This window comes from Chamaea fasciata, unplaced genomic scaffold (assembly GCF_029207755.1).
Source record: "Chamaea fasciata isolate MVZ Bird 193981 ecotype frontalis unplaced genomic scaffold, bChaFas1.0.hap1 SCAF_4, whole genome shotgun sequence".
NCBI classification, from domain to species: domain Eukaryota; kingdom Metazoa; phylum Chordata; class Aves; order Passeriformes; family Sylviidae; genus Chamaea; species Chamaea fasciata.
The window spans coordinates 17,596,920-17,617,827 of NW_027094089.1; the positions used below are offsets into that span (position 1 = coordinate 17,596,920).

At 39.6% G+C, this 20,908-nt stretch overlaps 1 protein-coding gene across 1 annotated transcript in view; it reads right to left on the minus strand.

Annotated features, from left to right (window-relative positions):
* Positions 1–20,908, minus strand: part of KIAA1328 (KIAA1328 ortholog) — a 176,254-nt gene that overhangs the window by 107,238 nt on the left and 48,108 nt on the right.

Consider the following 20,908-nt stretch of genomic DNA (forward strand, 5'->3'; position numbering starts at 1 on the left):
GCTGGAACAACTACAGCCCTCTTATTCGTATTCAGCAAAGCCAGCCATTACCAGTGTTTATTTATAAATAAATAAATAGCCAGCCAAGTAAGTAAATAGTCCATTTTTAAGCACAGACATCGATTCACAAGCCCACATACCCAAATCCAATCTCTTTGCTTGAGCGCCAATGGCTCAAAACCCCACAGCCACAGATGCAGTGCTACAGGCCTTTTATAGACCAGCAATAATTTTTGGACAGTGATCTGGAGAAGCAGCAACTGTGGTGTTTGCAAGTGTATTAGCAACAGCGTCCTGCCTTGCTTGCAGCATTGAAATTCCAATAGGAGATAAATCTGCACTTCACCTGTCATTGTATAATTCCCTCCCTTGCTCATGTAGCATGGTAAACCATTTATGCTCCCCCCTCTCCCCCCTCACTTTTAATTATGCATGCAGATGGGATAAGGGCTCGCTGTCCAAAGAGATTACTCTGAATAAATACTTTAATAACAAGTCAATGCAATTAAGGTAGGGAACAAAAACTTCTTCAATCTTTAAAACAGTATTGAGTTACAGATTTCCTTAACATTTTTATGATCTAATCATTGCTTCTGGGCAAATTCATGTTGCAATCACTTTTGCCAATCATGGCTGCATAAATAACTCACTGCTTTGTTATTCCCTGTTATGACCCTAAGGGGTTCTCTTTTTTTTTGGTTCAATTTTGCTGCTTTCCCTCCTCCCTCCACCACTTTCTTCTTATTCTTCTGCAGGAGAGGTGGCCTTGCCAGGGCTTCATTTTCGTTGTTGTTTGGTTGGTTTTCTTTCCTTTAAAAAAAAGGCTACTGAGAGAATAAGCAAAACATTTTAGGAAGGAATGGAAGGTTAATAAACCCCAATGCTTAAATCAATCAGGAGAGCTCTCATAAAATCTTTGTTCAGCACCTGGAAATATGGGAGGGTACAAACAATGGTCTTAACAAGCTAACTGCTTTCCAGAGCCAGCCTGCCTGAAGCTGGAGCTGTTTTACATTTCAGTTCATTTCGTCAGAGAGCACCAAAAGGCTGAAGTGATTTGTGGTGGTCTCAGGAGTCTCTGCCAGCTATGATGTATATAAAAGGAATTTTTTATTCCAGTTGTAACCATAGGCAGTAATGTTTATAGTAGGTGAACATATTAGCCTGGACGCAGGACATGAATTTTACTCTAGCAAAAGCCAGTTCATTTATACAGCCTAAGAGTTAAATGTCGGTATTTGAAGACAAATTATAGGGAAATTCATTTAAACCCACATTATGTGGCAGAATATAAAAACGGACAATCCTATCTATCTTTATCAATTTTTTACAGCCCTCTTAATTCACTTTGCTTCCAGCAACCCCTTCCCCGCAAAACAGGTTTTGCCCTCTCCTCCCTCTGGCTAGCACAGTGCTGGCACCAGAAACAAGCACCCTAAACAGCCTTGGCGCACACAAGTGATGGCCAGGCAACCATCCTCACTCTTGCCACAGTGTTAGTATCAGTCCTACTGAAAAGCCAGGCAAGACTGCCCACACTCCCAGGCACCATTTAAAAATGCCCCATGTGTGTTTTACAGACTGCAGAGCCCTTGCAGTACACGTCATGTCACCACCTCCTGCATGTGACTGTCAAATTTGTTTACAATACAGTTTAAAACAGGACAAGCAAAATTAACATTAGCAAAGTATGCAAGCTAATCCTGATTGTCCAAAGGCCGTTTATGTGATCATGAATGGGAAGGGTAATAGCTCACATGAGCTTGAGTGGTGGCCAAGATGTCTCTGAAATCCTTGTGAGATTCGGTCAGCCACAGTAAAACTCGTTGTATTAGAAGATTAAAACCTTGCTCATTCACACAATCACTCTACATTAAGCAAAGTATTGTTACAGCCACCACAGCCTAAGAGTTCAAAGCCCTGTTTTGCTTACTAAGTAAACATGAAGCTCCAAATATGAAAAAAGAGTTCATTTTTTTAAGACGCATGCAGAATGGCTGGAAATATGGCAATTCTCAAAAATGTGCTGGTACATTTAGTGCAGAATATCTTCTTAAGAAAAAAAAAAGCCTTAATATTAGATATACTCTCTCGTTCTATTGATTTTTTTGCTAAAAGCACCAAGATGATCTCCTTTTTTCTCCTACAAATTAGCCAGGCAATACACAACACTGCCACAAAAGTATTTAAGTCATTCAGATATAACAAGATCATGCATCTACTAAGGCAATACAGTCTTTGGACAGACACGCACATTATAAATATTTTCATAATCTGCTTTAAAAAAAAAATGTTGTGAGGCTGAAAAAACAGTGCAGGAGAAGTCCTACAGATTTGCATTCCAAAGAAAGTAATATACCTAAATGGACACATTTGGTAATTCTTCATGTATTCAGGAGCACAAATATTGGATTTGCAAGATGTTAGTTAGGTGGGAGAAGTGGTACTTGGCATTTTACTGAATGGTAGTTTTATGTCCAAGAAATATGCATTTGAATGTATTAGAGTAATACTTTTTATGCAGTTTATTACTCAAGTATCAAGACTGTATGTGGAGGGGGGGAAATAAAAAAAAATAAAATTAGAAATTCAAAGGTTAGGGTTTCTGCAGTCACATTTACATGTCATAATGCAAGTACCACATATTTTATAGAATAAATCAGTTAATTTTTTCACTGAATGTAAGTCAAAGAATTATGAGCTCATTTATGGCTCTTAAGAGATCTTCACCTCAGTGGAGATAGTTGGCTTTGAGAGGAGGGGCTGCCAGCACACAGTAGTGACACACTTACAGAAGCCAGGAATGGATGTCCAGGGAGCCAGGCAGGGAACAAAGAGCTTTTCCTAGGGCTGAAGCTTCACAAGGAGGCACAACCAACCTAATGTTCAGCTGCTTCCAAAGTTACTCTCCCACTCACTCCTTCCACCCACACCAGCTCTGCTGCCCCCCAGATCCCTCACTATGGGCCTGAGCAAACTGTCCCAGCGAGGCAAAAAGACTGCCAGGCAAAAGATCTAGCACGAGGCAAGCAGAGGGAGTGGAGCTGGGAGCAGAGGACGCTTCTTACAGCAACTGTCACTTGTCTGGAAGTATTACCCACCTTGCAAAGTCTCAACGCCTTCCTTCAGTTCCACTCTTAATCCTCAGGCTTTTAAGTCTGCTCCATGGCTACCTCAGCTACTCACAGGTTACTCCTTGGAGAAATGCTGCTGTCAGCTTCCCACAGGCTGAAATAGAGAAAAAACCTACAGTTCCTGCTTTCCCAGAATCTGGGAGGAGAAGGGCCACTCTCTAGCACACCCACTGACCTCCTTCACTGTCCCCAGTTCACTGTTTCCACTGCCACTTTAAGTAGAAAGTGAAGCCCTGCTTAAAATCTGAAATGTTTTTGCTCAGAGCATCCAGCATCTACCTAAGAAGCTCTTGAATTCTACACATCAGCCTCCATGTGCTTGTGCAAGCAATGTTCATGCTACAGCAACTCAAACAACTACTGGTCTCTTCAGGTCCAGGTTTCCAAATGAAGCATCGTGTTGCTCCATGAGGACTATTTACTGAAATTCTGCTTTTCTTTTATCACTTTTTGTAAGAGGGAAAAAGACAACTCAAACCAGGAGACAAACAATCTTCTCCTTAGAAATAAAATTTCTTTGGGGGCCTTCATGATTGAAGAAAAAATGTTTAATTTTATCTCACTTTATTAAAAGAAAGAAATTAATTTAAAGCAGCTTCCAATCACAGCAAACTGAGGCTGGAAAAAAGTTTTCTAGAATCTACTAGCAAGGGAAGAGAATACAGCTAACAAGATTCTTTGCAATCAATCTAATAACAAAGGCCCTTCTGTATTTTCAGAGTGTTTGTGAGAACTCACCACCCAGTGACATTTTCCTCACTGGCTTGCCAAGAGCATTTTTGGGACAGGCAACAGCTCTATCATTCCCTTTTAAGACATGGGAAAATTGCGTCATGAGGAGTCTTTGGGCATGTCTGAGCAGACAGGTGCAGCCCAGCAGCCCCACACTCCTCAAGCCAGGTCCAGGACATGCATCTTGGAGCTGCAGGGTAAACTAGCACAACTCAGGCACAGCACTAATAGCCCAGATTCATCTTGCACCTGATTAGCTCAGAGTCTGAGTTTGCCTGCATTCACCCATGCAACAAAGCCCTAATAGATCTCCCAAGCATCAAAAAAGATGCCCAGTGATGACTCATTCCTGTAGTCCCTGACAGTAGCTTCAGCTTAGACTGTCCTTTCAGGACTGCATTCTCTGATCTGTGGCCAGAATAGAACACAGGAACTAAATCTCCATCTTCAGTCACCAGATCCTGCAGTCCCATCAGCCCACATATCCAATGGAAGACTCTCTAGAGACTCAGAGCTATTACAGAGATATGCAAAGATGAATAAAGCAATCAAAGGAAAGAAAAAGTCAAACACACACAAATTAGAATGGAATTTAAATCAGCATTAACTTGAACTCTGCAGTAAAGATACAAGAAACTTTCTGTGACGTGAGGAAGAAAGTTTTTTGACATGCGCAATCATGACCCAGTAGCCACAAACTGGTCTTTTTTAATTCCTTCTTAAGAACATGCTTCTAGAAGCCTGACTAGTTACCATCATGTTGGCCATTTCAGCAGACTCAACTCTTCTCACTGCTTCAGGTAGTCTCTTGAAGATAAATGCTGTGAGAAAAACTAGACAAGGAAGGTGATGCTGAGGAAATGCCACTGACAGTGGGTGGATGAAGCTGCACTAAGCTCTGAGAGGTCTCTGATCTCCCAAGAAAAATCTACTCAGACAAATTGCAGGCAGGCCTGAGCTTGTCTGCAGGCTCTCCAAGCCGGTGTGTGGCCAGAGCCATTCAAGGAGCCGTGCACAGTCCCAGCAGCACAGCATCAAGCACCATGTGCCTGATCTAATTTACCTTGCTTTGATGGTTGTGTGGGGTTTGTTTGGGGGTTGCGTTTTTTTCTGGCAGCAACAGCAACACTACACACTTCCAAAATGCCATTGGCCTGTGCCTGGCACTTGAAGAATGTCACAGCAAGCTCACAGCTATTTAAGAGAGATACCACTGCATCCATAACTGTGGAACCGTGTACTACTACATTTCACTGTACAGTCAATAGCCTAAGAATTACTTTAAAGAATGATGCAAGAGTAACAAAACATTTCACCAAACTCCGGCAAAGACTAAGACCCATGCAGCTGAGTCTCCAAACAGGGCTATCTATCCCTATTGCTACAACTAAGGATCAAGCTACATCTTAATACTCATAGTACAAGGGAACCAAATTTATAGAGTCTGCAGAGCCCCAAAGACCCACAGAAGACTGACAGAAAATTACACTACAAGTGTGTTCAGTTTGAAGTGGACCCACACTTTTTTTCATGCATCACCCAAGCATATATTTTTCAAGTATTTTGACATGTAAAGCAATGGGATTTATTTTCTACCTTAATATTTTGCATATCAATAGGAGAGAGATACTGTGCCTTTTGGGAAAGAAGTAATACGTATGTCACTCTGACTTCCACCTGCAGGCTTTTTTCTTCCTAACCAAAGAAAGGATTAAAATAATGCAGCTTCAACTACTTACATTTGAAAAGTCGTATGAATAAAAATAAACTGCTGGTATTGATGAATTAACATCTAAAAGGAACGCTTTAAAATATAAACTTAGATATTCTAAGCTCTTTCCTTTAGCATTTAACAATTACATACTTCATTGGAAGCTGACCCACATTTAATTTTAAAATACTACTTGTGTTTAATACATACAGTCCTCTGCTTTGACAATCTCATCTCAGAAGAGCAACAGGACTGCATTTTAGAAATCAGAGTATCCAGGCACAGACCAAAGTCAACCCTAACATGTTTCTTCTGTCTTTAAAATTAAGAGAAATAAAGTAATTTGTTTGACTCTATGTGAATAATTGTTCTGAGAAAGGGTAGAGACTAGTAACTTCTATGAAGGTTTATTATCTAAACTCTGAAGTTGCTGCAAAGACTGAAGGTAATAAAATGTTTTATGAACAACTTCACTTTGCTCGTTCTTATATAACTGAGTTTATGTGGACTCCCTGGCACAGTGATGCTAAGAACCTGTAGGGAACTTTCTGCACATCCACTTTTCGATGTATTAAAAAAAATCATCTGGAGAGAGTCTGAACCTTATGAGCTTTCAATTCAAAACACAATTTCCTTCTGATCCAAATGCCTTAGGAAGCACAATTCTGAAAACACTATAAAGAAGCAAGTCACATACAATAAGACAGAGTGATCTCCAATCTGAAGCCCAACAGTTACATTTTAATTTACACTTGAATATTTTAATGCTGTTATCCAGTCAGTAAATTAACTCAAGATGCAAGAATAAAAAGGGAAGATGCATAGGGAAAGATACAAGGTCCACAAAAGTTAAGAACTTCACTTCTGTTTGAAGCATCAGCATTATGTTGTTGAATGCCACAGCTCTCATATAAAGGAATTGCTTAATACATTCCCATTCTGTTTGAAGGGAAATTAAATTTACATTCTTTGGGAATATGGTATTGTAATTAGTTCATGACTTGATTACACTTTGAAGTGAGCCAAGACTGCATATGGTGCATACAAATTAGTTAAGTTATGGTTACCTGCCTACAGAAAAGCTACTGAGTTAAAGTTAGGGACAAAGAGAAGGCAGTCCTTTGGAGCTTTCAGGAAGCACACAAAAAACATCAAATTCAAATCTAGTCTCTGGACTCACAGATGTCAGGTGTGAACAGAAATAAAAAACACAGTTTCCTAAACAGCTGAAGAGCTGTTTTCAAAAAATAATCTTTCCATTTCTACCTATAGCACCTGTAGAACTGATCCCAGAGAAAAAGCAATAAAAGATATAAGATTTCCTACCCTGGTTAAATTCATCAGTATGATTTATCCTAGTACTTGTAATTTTGTAATTTCTTTTATAGACAAACTAAGTTTTATATCATCTACCAAGATGCTCTGTTCCACACAGATGATTAAATTCCCAAGTTTGCTTTAACACTCTGTAAAATACTGAGATGCAGAACGCAAATATAGTACATCTAAAATTGGCCAAAGAAGAAGATAGCCTGTATTTGATGAGAGTAAGGAAAGTATTTAAACCTAAAACTAATTCCCAATATAGCAGTCAAACTCAGAGTAGTCTCTAACATACTTTCAAAATGCAAAAGCAGTTTCAGGTACAGGATTTGATCCTATGTATTGAAAATCCATTCCACGGGGTGTGCCAATCAAACTGGACAGCTTATCTGCCATGTTCTCTGGTTCAAAGGTGGGTAAGGACAAAAATATCACACGCCATCATATGCCAGCAGATGTGCCTGGATCGATAAATGCAAATACCATCTCAGAGCTCGCATTTCCTAGTCCAAGTGGAAAGCACACCTCCAGCCTTATCTTCATTAATACAAACAAAAGAATACTTACAAGCAAAGAAAAAAACTAAAACAAAGATTTATTTTACAGCCTGGCTCTGCTAACAACTTTCTTTTACTGAAAAGGAAGGAAGAACATAACACACAAAAGACAAATTATGATGCTACATATACTGGCAAAAATATGCATTTTCATAATAATGAACATAGAGGATCTGATGGGGAAAAAAACTAAGAATACACAAAATAAAGACCCCACAAATCATTGTAACAAGATACTGGCCCTGGCATGGGCCATGAAAATTTTTACTTTTAGCTTAAGAACTGCAATGGCAGGAGATATTCCTCGCTGGCAAGAAGGATTTTGTTCAGAACGTACTTGCTCCTTTCAGGGGAGCTCTGCCAACGACTATAGTGACTTTCAGAGTTTAAAGACTTCCTTTGGCATTTGCTTAAACTGCACAGCTACCCAGCCTCTTCCACTGGAAACTGTGAAGGAATCGTTACTTATGTATTTGTCTACCCGCCAGTAAATGTACCATGCATTTTTTTATAGAAGAAAGGAGCCTGGAGATTCAGACATACACAATTCCTGCGCAGAATAGTCCCAGCACCTGAGAACAACTCCACACATTTCATCATGTACGAGAGAAAATAATCACAACCTGTGCTGCTTGAGAACATGAATCCAAAAGAAGGCATTGTACCTATCACCATCCACACAAAACCGGTGCTATTTTTCCTTCTACATATTTAGAGCGCAAAATTAAACAAATAAAAGGAACACTGCATAATTTAGCTTTCATTTTGTATCAAATTGCTCATAATTGTAACCATAAAATGATAATATTTTGCCATATGTGCATCTGCAGAGCCGGCAGCGGCACTGACCGGCCGCGCCAAAAGTGGGGCTGTGGCGCCACCATGCGCCCACTCCCGGTATTGCCGCTGCCCGGCCCGCGCGGCGCACCCGGGCAAACGCTCGGGGTTCATTTTCTCATCGCTTTGAACTGTGAAAATCCGCCGTGCAATCCTCCTGCTACTCTTCTTCAAATTACACTCTGTCCCATCTGCAGAGGCAGTCACGGCTTTACGTGAAACACCCATGGCTAGGAACGTTTCCTGTTTTAGTTGCAGGCCTTGGTGAGAATTAAAATTTCTTTTACAATAGCCACCGTTACCGTTTACACAAAGTCATTTGTCATCTCAGTAGTACTCGATATTAAAACAGACATGTTTCTTACTCTAATTTGACAGTGGAGCTCCTGGCAGAAGCCTGAGGAGAGATAAGGTGGGAACTGAGGTATCTGAGAAAGGATGCTCAGCCTCTGTTTAGACACAGTTAGAGGAGTTATTTAACAGGATAAATGTGAGCTCAGAGTCAGAAGCGTGGAGCAGAGGGGATGAAGAGGCAAAAGAGAAATGGAATGTAAAGGCTGAACTTACTGAGACCAGAGCTACAGCACCTCCATCTCGATTAAAGACCATGCATAGTAAATCAAAAAGGTGTCTGCTTTGCAGGGAATGAGAATGTAAAACCATAAAATATCACCTCATTTTATAACTAAGCTAATAAGGTTTGGTCTTGGTTACTATCACAATGGGGATCACCTGAGAATACACAATGGTGTCTCTTGTTGCTTCCTTGCAGGAAACAATCAATCATCACTCTTAATTTTATATATTTGATGTCTCCCACTGCACTTTTTCCTTACCCTCAAACAGGAATAATGCTGATGGAGAAAAGCAATCTCTTCTTCAGCCCAGCTGCCACCACTTTCAGAATGAGGAAGCCTTCGTCTGGGTCCTTACTAGAAAGGAAACTTAGATGCTAGGGTGAGTTTTTATTTGCTGCTTCCTAACACAGTTGCCATTCCATATCTTCCACAGTGGGCATCAGGCTTGGGTATTTAAACTTTCTTATTTCCTCTTTTTAAACTAGAACAGCAGCATTCAGATTTTAATCTGACTATTGGCAAATGGTGCAAGAGGCAAGATGAAAATCTGTAAATGTTGCTGGACAAAAATAGAAAAAAAAATAAATACCAGTGAACCAAGGAATCTTGCCCTTCTTATGGAACTGTCTTCAGCACTATAGCTAGAAGAGCACCAAATGTAAAAATCACAGATCACTTTAAATAGTTTACTTTTCCTTTAAAACTATTGCTATTTTGACGGTCTTTCTAACCTTGTTAGAACACAATCTGTTTGCACGATGTAGATGAGAGGAATGCAGTGCTCTTTTTCCTAAGATACAGTTGAGGTCAAAACAAGACTCCATACCAGTACACTAATATTAAGGGAGGTGTCCTCAAACCCAAAAAAGGGAAAATATTACATGATAGAGTGCTGGAAAGATCTTTCCCACCATGTATTGTACACATCACTAATGTGGTAAGGACTTCAAACTGATAGAGATCTCAGAAACCTGGTCCTTTCTTGTGAAATCAGGCTTTAAACATGCCAAACTCAGAAGCGCTGGTTTCACTGAACTGAGGCCAGTGAAGGAAAGATTTAATAACAGCCTCATTATAAGATTCATTGTTGTAAGACTATTTAATATACAAGATTAACACATCTTATCTCCCACTTTCACTCAAATGTATTATACCCCTCATTAATACATGCACATTTCTACATCATTTACAGCACTCAGCAATCAAATATTATTGCCTGAAACAGGGTGTGTTCTGCTGCACTTCTTGGTGATACGCTCTTTTTGCAATAAGAGTACTCAAAAATAAGCCTCACAACTCAAAATTAGAGACATGGGTAGGTAAACAGGGCCGTCTGAAACTGGGAGAAATTTTAAATAAAAATCATTTGTTTTGTCAACACTCTGGATTTCATTTCTTGATTTCAGTTCCCTCACACCCAGACCATTCAAACATTGTAAGACAGGCAACTTCTGCTTTCCCAACCTAATGAATAATGGCATCCTTTCCTCCTGGCAATTTGTGATCTAGAAGTAGGTAAAGTGACCCATAGCTCTTCAAATTAAGAGGCATTTTAAAAGTCTTCAGATCTGGGTGATCAAAGAAGAAAAGGAAGATGTAAGGTAGGAACAGTACAACACTTCCCCGGATTACATTCCTTTGTGTCCACAGACATACCAAGGCAGGCCAGAACAATGCGCCTTAAAATGATATGAAAGCGAGGAAAAAAATACCCACTTTTATGTTCCTGGGACACCAAAGGCTGCAAGTTGGCCCCTATTCTTGAACCAATTGTTATGAGCTTGCAAGCGTCTCAGGACAGAGAAAACACACCTCTCCAGCAACTGTCTACAAGCCCTCCTGAGCTCCCCTAAGCTGTGGAACTGCCCTCCACAGGAGGCTGCAAATGCTTTTAGGGACTCACCTAAACAAAACACCACCACCACCATCATCCAGTGTTACCAAACACAGAGAAACATTCTGACTGCAGTTTTTTATTCACAGGTTTCTGAACATCGTGAGTCTTTGGGGGGCAAGTATTATCTTGCCCTTATACTTTGCTACGTGCTTGTGGCCACTGACAGTATTGTAATACTGGACTTTATTACAGTACAGATGTTTTTATTTTTTCATCATACTACAATTAGTAAGTTAAACATATTAAAGCATTCTAAGAATAGTGAAGACACCCCTTCTCCAACCATCTGAGGAGAACTGCTACCCCTTGTACATCATTAGAAAGCATGTTTACAAAATTCCCTTTCCCTCACACCTTACTTTCTGAAGCCACCTCATGATAACAACAAGGTTTTCAAATCAAATAGTTAATACTTATTGAAGAGAAAGAAAATTAATGACCTGGAATGATTCTCTTGGGAAATACTGATAGCAAAGTCTTAACTTCCACAGGCCATGTGGAATGTACAGCTCCTAGGATTTTTTCTACTGTTCTTGGAGACACAGATGTTTACTCTGGCTGATTAATTTTGTATCAGAAAATGCAACTTGCAGGACAGGCCAGAGTGACCCGTTAACACTCAACTTCAAGCTTTTTTGAATTGTTCATGCTTTCAGTAAAAACAGTCATGAGGTTTTGGAAGTTGCTACCTCCTGCAAGAAAAAGCTGTCATTCCTAAATCCTAAAATTTATTACTACTAAGAAGAGCTGACATCCTGAAGTTATTCTTGGCTTCTTACAAGGAGCATACCAAGGTACACAGCTGATGTGTATGGACCAAAGAAGTCCAAGGTACTGGTGGGGAAGAGAGAAAAACCCCCTATCTATGAGGTTTTTTCCCTCTCACTACAGTTCTCCATTCATCTTAGAGAAAAATTGCTATGTGTTAGCCTTGAGGGTATCAGTGCTGGAGGGCTGTTACTCCTGAAGACAGGAATTCCTGAATCTAAACTCAAAAGTGCTCATCAGAAGAAAAAATAGCTGAAAAGAGTTTGCATAAAGACAGTTACTGGCAGCAAGAAAATGATACTTTCAGATATACTCCTCTCACAGGATTAATATTTGAGTAAGCAAATAGTTCTTTGGCAAATTCTTTACTTATGCAATGCAGTCAGAATCACAGTGAGATGACTCCATGCATACAGCAACTGCTGATAATTCAGGGATCACCACAGATGCTTAGAAGAGCTTAGTCAACTCAGGAATGGAATAGGCCTTCTTGTCAAACACATTCCCATGGTTATAATAAATTTCTGAGCCATCAAACCAAATACAACAAAAGAAAATGGGAGAAAAAATACTGAACACTAAAAGATTTTATGTAACAGGGGCCTAGAAAAATCAGAAAAATTAGGGGTATTTTCCAGACCAACGAGAGATCAAGGTAACCTGCACACCACGCTATTTGGGAATGCCTAGTTCCTGCCAACAAAAAGGAAAGGAAAATTACTGTATGTTTATACCTTGCAAGGACCCTGGACTAGAAGTGACTGGCTTTCAAGAAAAGGACCACCATAAAATTAAAGAAACAAATAAATAAATACAGACTGCTATCTTCTTCCCAGAAGTTCAAAATAGAAGACTAATAAAGGGCACAAAAGCACTAAAGCACTGAACATTTAGTCAGGTTTTCTTATTGATAGATATCATGTAGACTGTGGAGGAGTAATAGCCCCCACAGATGTAACTTCTTTAGTGCAGGATTAATTTAGAAGCCAAAACTGCAGCAGTGGTGCTCAGTACCACTCCTAAATTTTAACAGGTCAAGGAAACACCCATACCTTTTCCATCTCAAATTGAAACTCATTCCTGTACTAACAGCCAGAAGCCTTCATCATTGCAGTATCTCAACAGCTTACAGGTATCAACAGACTTATTGTCATCACCCCTGTATGTTCACTCTACAGGGGAGGTCACATTTGATATGGGGGAAGCTGAGATATGGGGGAAGCTGAGACACAGACAAGGTATGTGATTTACAGCACTTTACAGAAGTAAGAAAACTTAGATATATCAGACCTGAGAGTGCTTCCACAGGAGCCTGCAGTGCCATTCTGTCAGCACCATTCTCTGAACTGTTGCACTCCATGCTGCTGACGCAGCTTTCTGGGCAGCCTCCCTAACAGTCCAATCCCTAGTTAAACCAGGAAAAAAGGGACGTGCATTTTCCTCTTTTTTTTCAAATTTTCATGAATAAGACATTTCATATATTCTTGCCTTCCCCTTCCAAGGATTAAGGTGAGAAAGAACTGAAGCCAAATAGGGACAAAAATTAAAGCAGTACCTGTACCACAACACATCTGCCTCTGAATCAAGAAGGAACAGACAGCACCAAAACATCTTCAGATCTGACAGGGTGTTCTGCTACCAATCTGTACTAGCAGGTGAGACATGTCACTCCATGACAAGTATCAGAAATAAAGGAGCTTAATGCAACTTCTAGTGTTTTGTAAGATATCTCTCTATTGTGCAAAAGGAGATGACAAGCAGTTTTAAGAAAACATGGGGAGATTTTTTTTCCCTTGAGCTGCAAAGCTTTAAAATTAGCACTTTGTGTATGCTTGTTCTTTTAATGTCTGCATTTATTAAGGAGCAAAACAACCATGCATCTAAAATGCCAATGAAATATGGATCCATAAATAATGCCACATTCCTATTCACACGTAATCTAAATATTTATCTAGTAATTTAACAGCAAAAGATGCAAACTACTCTTTAAATGCTACATTGTATTAAAGGTTAACCATGTGACATGTTTTATTATAAGGCTCTGAATTATGTTTAACACAAATTTTTATTTTCAGTGAAAGTTCTGATGCTGAAATGGATGGACAGAGATGGATGGAATTTTAGTCACCTCTCAAAGATGAATGCTGAAGTTCAGACTTCTTCAGTATTTCTTCAGTCCACATAGCCATAGGCCATGCAACTCAGCAGCATACAGATTGTGAGAGGAAGAGCCACCTTCTTCACAACTGGAAGAGCTAGAAATAGCTTTATCAGTGAGGCTTGAGGCTTACAGCAGGCCTGTTGGCGCAGAGTTTAACTTAGATACGCAGCCTTTACTGGAATCAGGGCCAAATCAAAAGGGCTGTGCATGCATCCCCCAAGGGAAATGTTAAATGGAATAGCAGAACTGCCCCAGTATAAGCACATGCCCTCAAATTTCACATCTGCTAGATGCAGTCTCACCTCGACAGTGAGGTAACAGCACTCTGCCCAGTGCCTTCATGATCCACTCCTCACTCAGTCCCACAAAATCCAGCTCCTCTTTCACTTCATGTCCTGCTTCAGTCATCATGACATATTTATGGCCATAACTGCTGCTTTTGGTTCCTCCTTCAGCTCTCACCTTCATGCCTTCTGTTCCTAAAACCTTTCACATTGAACATAGTTTCCAACTTATCTTCTATTTTCTTTCTTACACAAGGCTTTCTTTAGAAATATTACTTTGCTGACTTCGTTTCCAATTCTCTTTATCTCTACGTGATCTTCCGCACAGAACACTTTCTTCATGTCATCACTTTCCTCAGATGCAAGACCTTTGAAGCTCACTGCAGACTCAGCCATGCAGAAACTGATACAAAGATTTTCCTGTGTTTTCCTTTTTCATGAACAGAGCCCGTTCCATTTACACTACACTGAGAGAGATCCACTCTTGTCTAACTTTTTGAGCCTATAATGTGCCAGTTTTCAAGGTTGCAAAACGGAGGGGTAAAAAAAATCCCACACTTAAACTTCAGTAGTGTTCTGGGAGATAAATATCTTCCAGGTTGTAGTGTAAGAAGAAAATGAACACTACTGCCAATATGCCACCTCCTAGACTGAAACTCTCATGAGAAAAGAAATTCCACAAGTCTAAGCACAAGGTATTTACAAATAAACATTATGACCCATTTTAAATGTCCGGATTTCTTCACATTTCCTTTGTAACTGTTAAAGCAGATGCCACTAACTCAACAGCAGGAAAGGATCGCTTTTTCCAGAAAAAGCTAATCAGGCAGAGCAACATGAGATCCAGTAATGTTCCCTGCTTCAGCAAAAGATGAAGAGAAGACTTATTGACACAATCTGCATTTTTGGTTTTCAGTTGTTCTGCCTGAATAAGCTCACCAGTCTGAGGCAACAGTTTCAGAGACTGGTATTTTGAACACCACTGGTCTCTGGGACTATCCTTTTACTGCATCTCACCGTATTTAGATTGAAGAAACCTTGGCAAAAAAAACAAAACTGAGGAAGCTGGAAGCATAAATGTTCATTCTTAAGTTGCAGTAAAATCTTTCATTTCAATGATATACAGAAGTACTTGGAATGTATTACAGCTGATAAATGCAGAAATGAGGTATAGAATACTACTGAAAATAGACCTTATTTGTATGCACGCCATACAAATATGTTAAAATACGTAGTTAAATATGCTGTTGGAGTTAAGTAGCTTTCATAGAAGAGAATCATTGCAATTATCAGTGGTAATAGCAAATCCTCTCTGATACAGATGTTTACTTCCTGTTTTAAGAACTAGGGCAGGAAAGAACCATGTTAAAAATATTTGTCTAGCGGCAGCCATAGTGTTCCTATTTGTTACTGCTAAGTGTACAACCTGTAACAAAAATAGTTTTTTCTTCCTCCCCCTCCAGCATAACTTAAAATACTTTAAACCCTTAGTCAACAACCAAACACCTGCTACCATATTTTGGTGAAAGCTGTCTCTAACTACAGTTCCATCTCTTCAGTTAACAACTGGAACAGAGAATTAGTCAGGTCTAGGAAACAGCATTAGCTTTTCATCACAAAAAGCTCAATTAAAGCCCATTTGAGAGAAGCTGAGCCACTTCTTTATTGCATTTTTTCTTTTCCCTGCCTCTTGATAGCTAGGCTGAACCTAAATATCATTAAGTGCTGTGAAGGCTAATATGCAAAGCCTAAGTACAGACCTGACTATGGAGAGTGCCTCTCTCAGTTCTGATGCACGGGGCAGGGGTGGAAAAAAAGAAGCCATCCACATAAAGACACAGTTTCTTCTCCATGCCCACACGTTTACTTATTGCCAATTTCTTTTGTAAAATGGTAGCGGTGTAACTGTCTATTCAATTTTTAAAATTTCACTGTGTGCCTACTGTTTCTTAGAACATGGCATATACTGTCTCTACACTACACCCCTAGTACTTAGAATGCAAAACACTTTATGACACTTCTAGCTCTGGGAGAAGAGAAAATGAAGCATGAAATAAGAAATATACTAGCAGAACAATATTCATTGACACTGGTGAATTGTATACTGCTGCATTGGGAAAGTATTAGTATTTGGGGTTTTAGGCTTCTTTTTTTAATATGTTTGCCCAGCTTGTCTGATGTCAATGGTATATCTGCCCTTGCAGGTTTTCCATGTAGCATGCAACCCAAATGCCAAATTCATCAAACTATGCTGAAATCCAACAGATTTATACATTCTCATTTAAATGAAAAGCATTTTTTAAGTTAAACTATGTAATTATCCTCGCAGTTCTTCATAAGCCACCCACCCCTGAAAAAACACAATCACATTTGCTGAAGAGTCTGAGGCCAAACACAGAACTAGAAATCTTTTCTCTCCTAGCGAGAGTCTAGAACTAGTAATAATTTTTTCTTTCCTAGCAAGAGTCAAGACAACAGATTCACAAACAAGAAAACCATAAACAGAACAAAACAAAAAAATCTTGACTGACCAAAAATTGACTTTGGTTGAAAAAATTTTTTACAAATTATTCTTAGTTTCTTGTAGCTTGTACTGAAATTGAAAGAAAATGGCACCAAAAAGACAGAAAAAAATCACATTCTTCAAGTCCATTATGTACCAGCAGAATTCAATTTAACATGCACTAATTTGGTCAGCCTCACACTGATATTAGATAATGTGCCCTTGCACTGTTTTTAATACACAAAAGCTAAAATTCCTGCAGAAATATACACAGGCAGGACTCTAAAATCTGTCACATTCAACAAGTAAGAGTTGGGCAAACAATAATTGTAAAAAACTGCATTGCAAGAGCAGAATAATGAATAAAAACAGAACAAAAGCTGCTTTTCAGAGCAGACTTCTGAACCTCGGTCCCAAAAGAGGAGTGATGACAGTCAGCTGTCTACAGCAAATCCTGGTCTGGTGTGTGGCAACAAAAGTATGGGAGCCTCCACACCACCACACCAGCAAAAATGTACAGAGACTGGCACTTCTGCACGAGATATCAAAGCAGAAGCAGATTTACGTATATCAGGCTAATCAATACTAAAATGGATCATATCTGAGCCACCTGGTACCTCATGCCAGGAATTCAAATAATCTGAGAAGCCTTTCATTTGGAAAATAACTTCTACAACCCCCTTCGAGATGCCACTACTACTGCTGCCACCTTCCTCAGAGCTCAGGGAAAATATCCCTCTTATTCTACTTTTAATGGAAAAACCATCCATATACTGTAGGAAGGTACAAGACAGATCAGGAGTTCTTTGGGTGAACTAGTTAGAAATTTGGCTAAAGTCATTATAGCTAACTGGCAGAGGCTTAAATCTTTTACTACTGATGTGCTTGAATTATACAGCAGATTCACACTAATGTAATAGGCAACTTGGAATATGCAGTCCTGATTTACCAGGGAATCTCTCATGAAGAGTTATTTAAAGAAAAGAAGGTACAAACTTAGTGACAAAAGCAAAGATAAATGTCACAGCACTCATTACCAGCAGGCCCAGTGCAATACTGACTGTGTCAAATCTACAGCAGTGGATATTTACAATGTGAATGCATAATAAATACGTAAAAATCACTTTGTGCACTTTTTTATTTTCTTCCACTGTCTTGGGGAAGGACCATTCCCACCTGTTTCACCTCCCTTCCAATCTACCTGGACTCTTTTTGAAGGGAGAAGCTGGTATTTCATAGTTTCTAAACCATTTTCAAAGCCTACCACTTTGGTCTCAACATATTTTCAAAGAACAAAAGCAACTACCCCAACTACCTTATACATGCAAAAAACCTATCCATAATTATAACTGTACGACATAGAACACCAAAAGAATTTTCTCATATTTTGCATCTAATTTAGTTAAAGGCCACCACAAATGGACTATTGGTTTTTTTATTCCACTTCCTTTAGGCAGGAGGGATGCAAAACTGTCAGGAGAGGCAGCAAAAACAAAAGATGACTTTCAACATCCAGAGTAGAACATGCAATGTAGCTGATGGGTTTTTTTTATTTTCATCCCAAAAAAACTGATGGGGTCTTATTTACAAGAGACATGATGGGGGGAAAAAAGTGCTTAATGTACTCTTTGCATTAAGGATAATATGAATTTGGTACAAGTGTCTTGTATTTCCTGCTACATAAATGAAGTTGTTGACTAAGAACCCCAAAATAATCTCATGCCACAAACGTCACACACCACTCATCACAGCTGAGATGCTGACATTTGCTGCAGGGTTGGTACTGCTGCACCGAACTTAGGCACATAATCGACCTCTTTTCTAATTTAACTAGGATCTATTCCAGTCTGTAGAAGAACTACAATCTTAACTGCAGAATATGTATATTTTTCCCTTGATTGCATCTACTTGTTCTTTCAAGGGCATTCCCATTAGGAACAAACACTTCTCCATCCTCTCTCCCCCTTAAAGCAGAGTGAAAATAATCCTATCAAGGGAAACTTATTACTGTTTCCAAATTGCGCCTGACTCTCAGCAGGCACACTCTCCAGGCAACAGTTTTGCCGCTACATTATAACTAATTTTTTTTTTCCAGATGACATTTTGTACTGTAAGTAGATAGAGGAAGGACAGATATATGTGGTTTGGAATTAGAAAGAACCTTCTTGAGCCAAGCAAAGAAACAGTGTCTCCACTCACTCTGCACCCTCCTGCAAAGAAATTTTGTTCTCACTGCTCAGAACGATTTCTTAGCACGTTGCATCACAGCCAAAAACAGACCCTTTCACAAATTAATGCTGCAAGAGATAGATGAAACCTGTAGTTTGTTCAAATTTGGAGCTTCTGGCTGCAGAGGATAATGAAGAAATAAAAGGAAAGAGGGGAAGAAGGAGAACAAAAGAAAGCCCAAAGCTATCATTTGATTCGCGGTGCCTGGACGCTGCACTCGCTGTCCAACGCTGCCACCTGGTGGCCACATCGAACGGCGACAAAGCTCCGGCTCCGAAAAGCAGGACTCGGGAGTGTCTCCCACACTGTCCCCTTCCACAGCTACCAACTCCTGGATCATCATTCTGGAAACAGGAAAATCCCACCCTGCTTCCTGTTCCCTTTGTGTTTATGCGTTTATGTGTTATGGCTTTCTGCACTCCTTCCAAACAGATTTCACCAGAATGCCTTAAATCAACTCTTTCCACTAGAGGTGGGGGAGGGGGGGGGGGGAGAGCAACCCAATCTCAAACCAAGACATATTCAATGGAATTAAATGTAGTGCATTTGATTTTTAGTGAGTAGATAAAGAGCAATTTTAAAATTAATTCAAGCTAAACCCACTAAAGGCTGCTTCAAGATCAATTAACAAAAATGCCTCGAAGTCACAGGCCATTCTTCCAGACAAAGGGAAACTTACCCAAATACATACCAAAGAATTTATGTATAATTTCATGTATAATTTCTAGCTTTTTAAACAGAACATAGGCAAACACACAAGTCTTACTGACAGAGCCAAATTTAGCAGGATGAGACAACTATCTGAATCAAGAGAATAAAAAAAGTTGTATCTTAACCAATTGTTCTGAGTAAAATAATCAAGGGAAATAGATACTTCTTTGGGAACAGGACAGAAAGAACACAAGAATTGTACAGTAACAACAGAGAGCTGTGCACATCAGAACACCACTTCAAAATCAGATTGAAGAGAGGTCAGGAGCTAGATCCCAGCATTTAATCTGCAAATGGAAGAACAGCAACTCTCAACCTACCTAAAAGAAAGGTTATTATACACTGCCATTCTCTCTCCCAGTAACCCCTATGGCCCAGCACCTCCTTAGGAGACTCTCAGTTTAAGAGGAGGTTCAGCAGAGAGGTATTATTTAACCACATCACACTCGCCTGGACATTACCCTGCTCAGCATTTCACAGCCTCCCAAAGGCATTTAACCAGCCACATCAATGTCTTTTACCACCACATGCTCTCATGCTCCCAACCTGAATAATGTTCTTGCTCCTTACCATATTTCCCCATGCACCAGGAAGGACCTCACCTCCCACCCCATGAGAAGGCATTTCTGAAAAGCTGGACCATTCCTCTTGATTCCAGAACCCAGATGGGCAACCCTCACAGATTCACAGCATCTATACCCTTCCTGCTCATGAAAGTGAGAAACAGAAGTCTACAAAACCCAGAGCAGGTTCATGTTTTACGAAAGTGTACTACAGGCTTGACATGAAACAAGGACTTTGTTAAAAGTCAGCAAAGCAGCATCCCAGGCTTATTCTCCAGACGACGCATAGCTCCAACTTCCAATTTTTGCGCAGCACCTATTCATGTCAAACACAACAGTTATATGATATTTGCTCAAAAATCCTTACGGCCAGCAGGGAGTAACACTTTAAAACGGGAGACCAGCAGGGAGCAAGAACTATGCCATAGCTGAAGTATCAAATTAGAAAAAAATATTGATGAAGTCAGTTCTATGGGCACAAACATCAGGAAAGAGGAAGCTTTGAAGCCATGAAATTCCATTCCAAGCCTGGCTTCAAGCAACTATCAGTTTTTAAATTTCAACTATTCTAGATTACAATTTTAAGTGAAAGGGCCTGGCAAGCCTGAAGAACTTGGAATTAGATAGATAGATAGATAGATAGATAGATAGATAGATAGATAGATAGATAGATAGATAGACAGACAGATGAGGTTTTTAAAAATACTAAAAATGGAGATGCTGTGATTTAGCACCAGCTTCAAAAAATATAAGTAAGATGACTTATGTCAGGCTTCTTTCTTTAACTGTATGGGGACAGACTTCACAAAGTACATGCAGATTTTTCTAAATAATTTAAATACTGCAGCTATGGATGGCCATACTGGTGCAACTCAGGCCTTTCTAATTCTTACTTCTTTTTCTTCTGACTAGAAAGTATC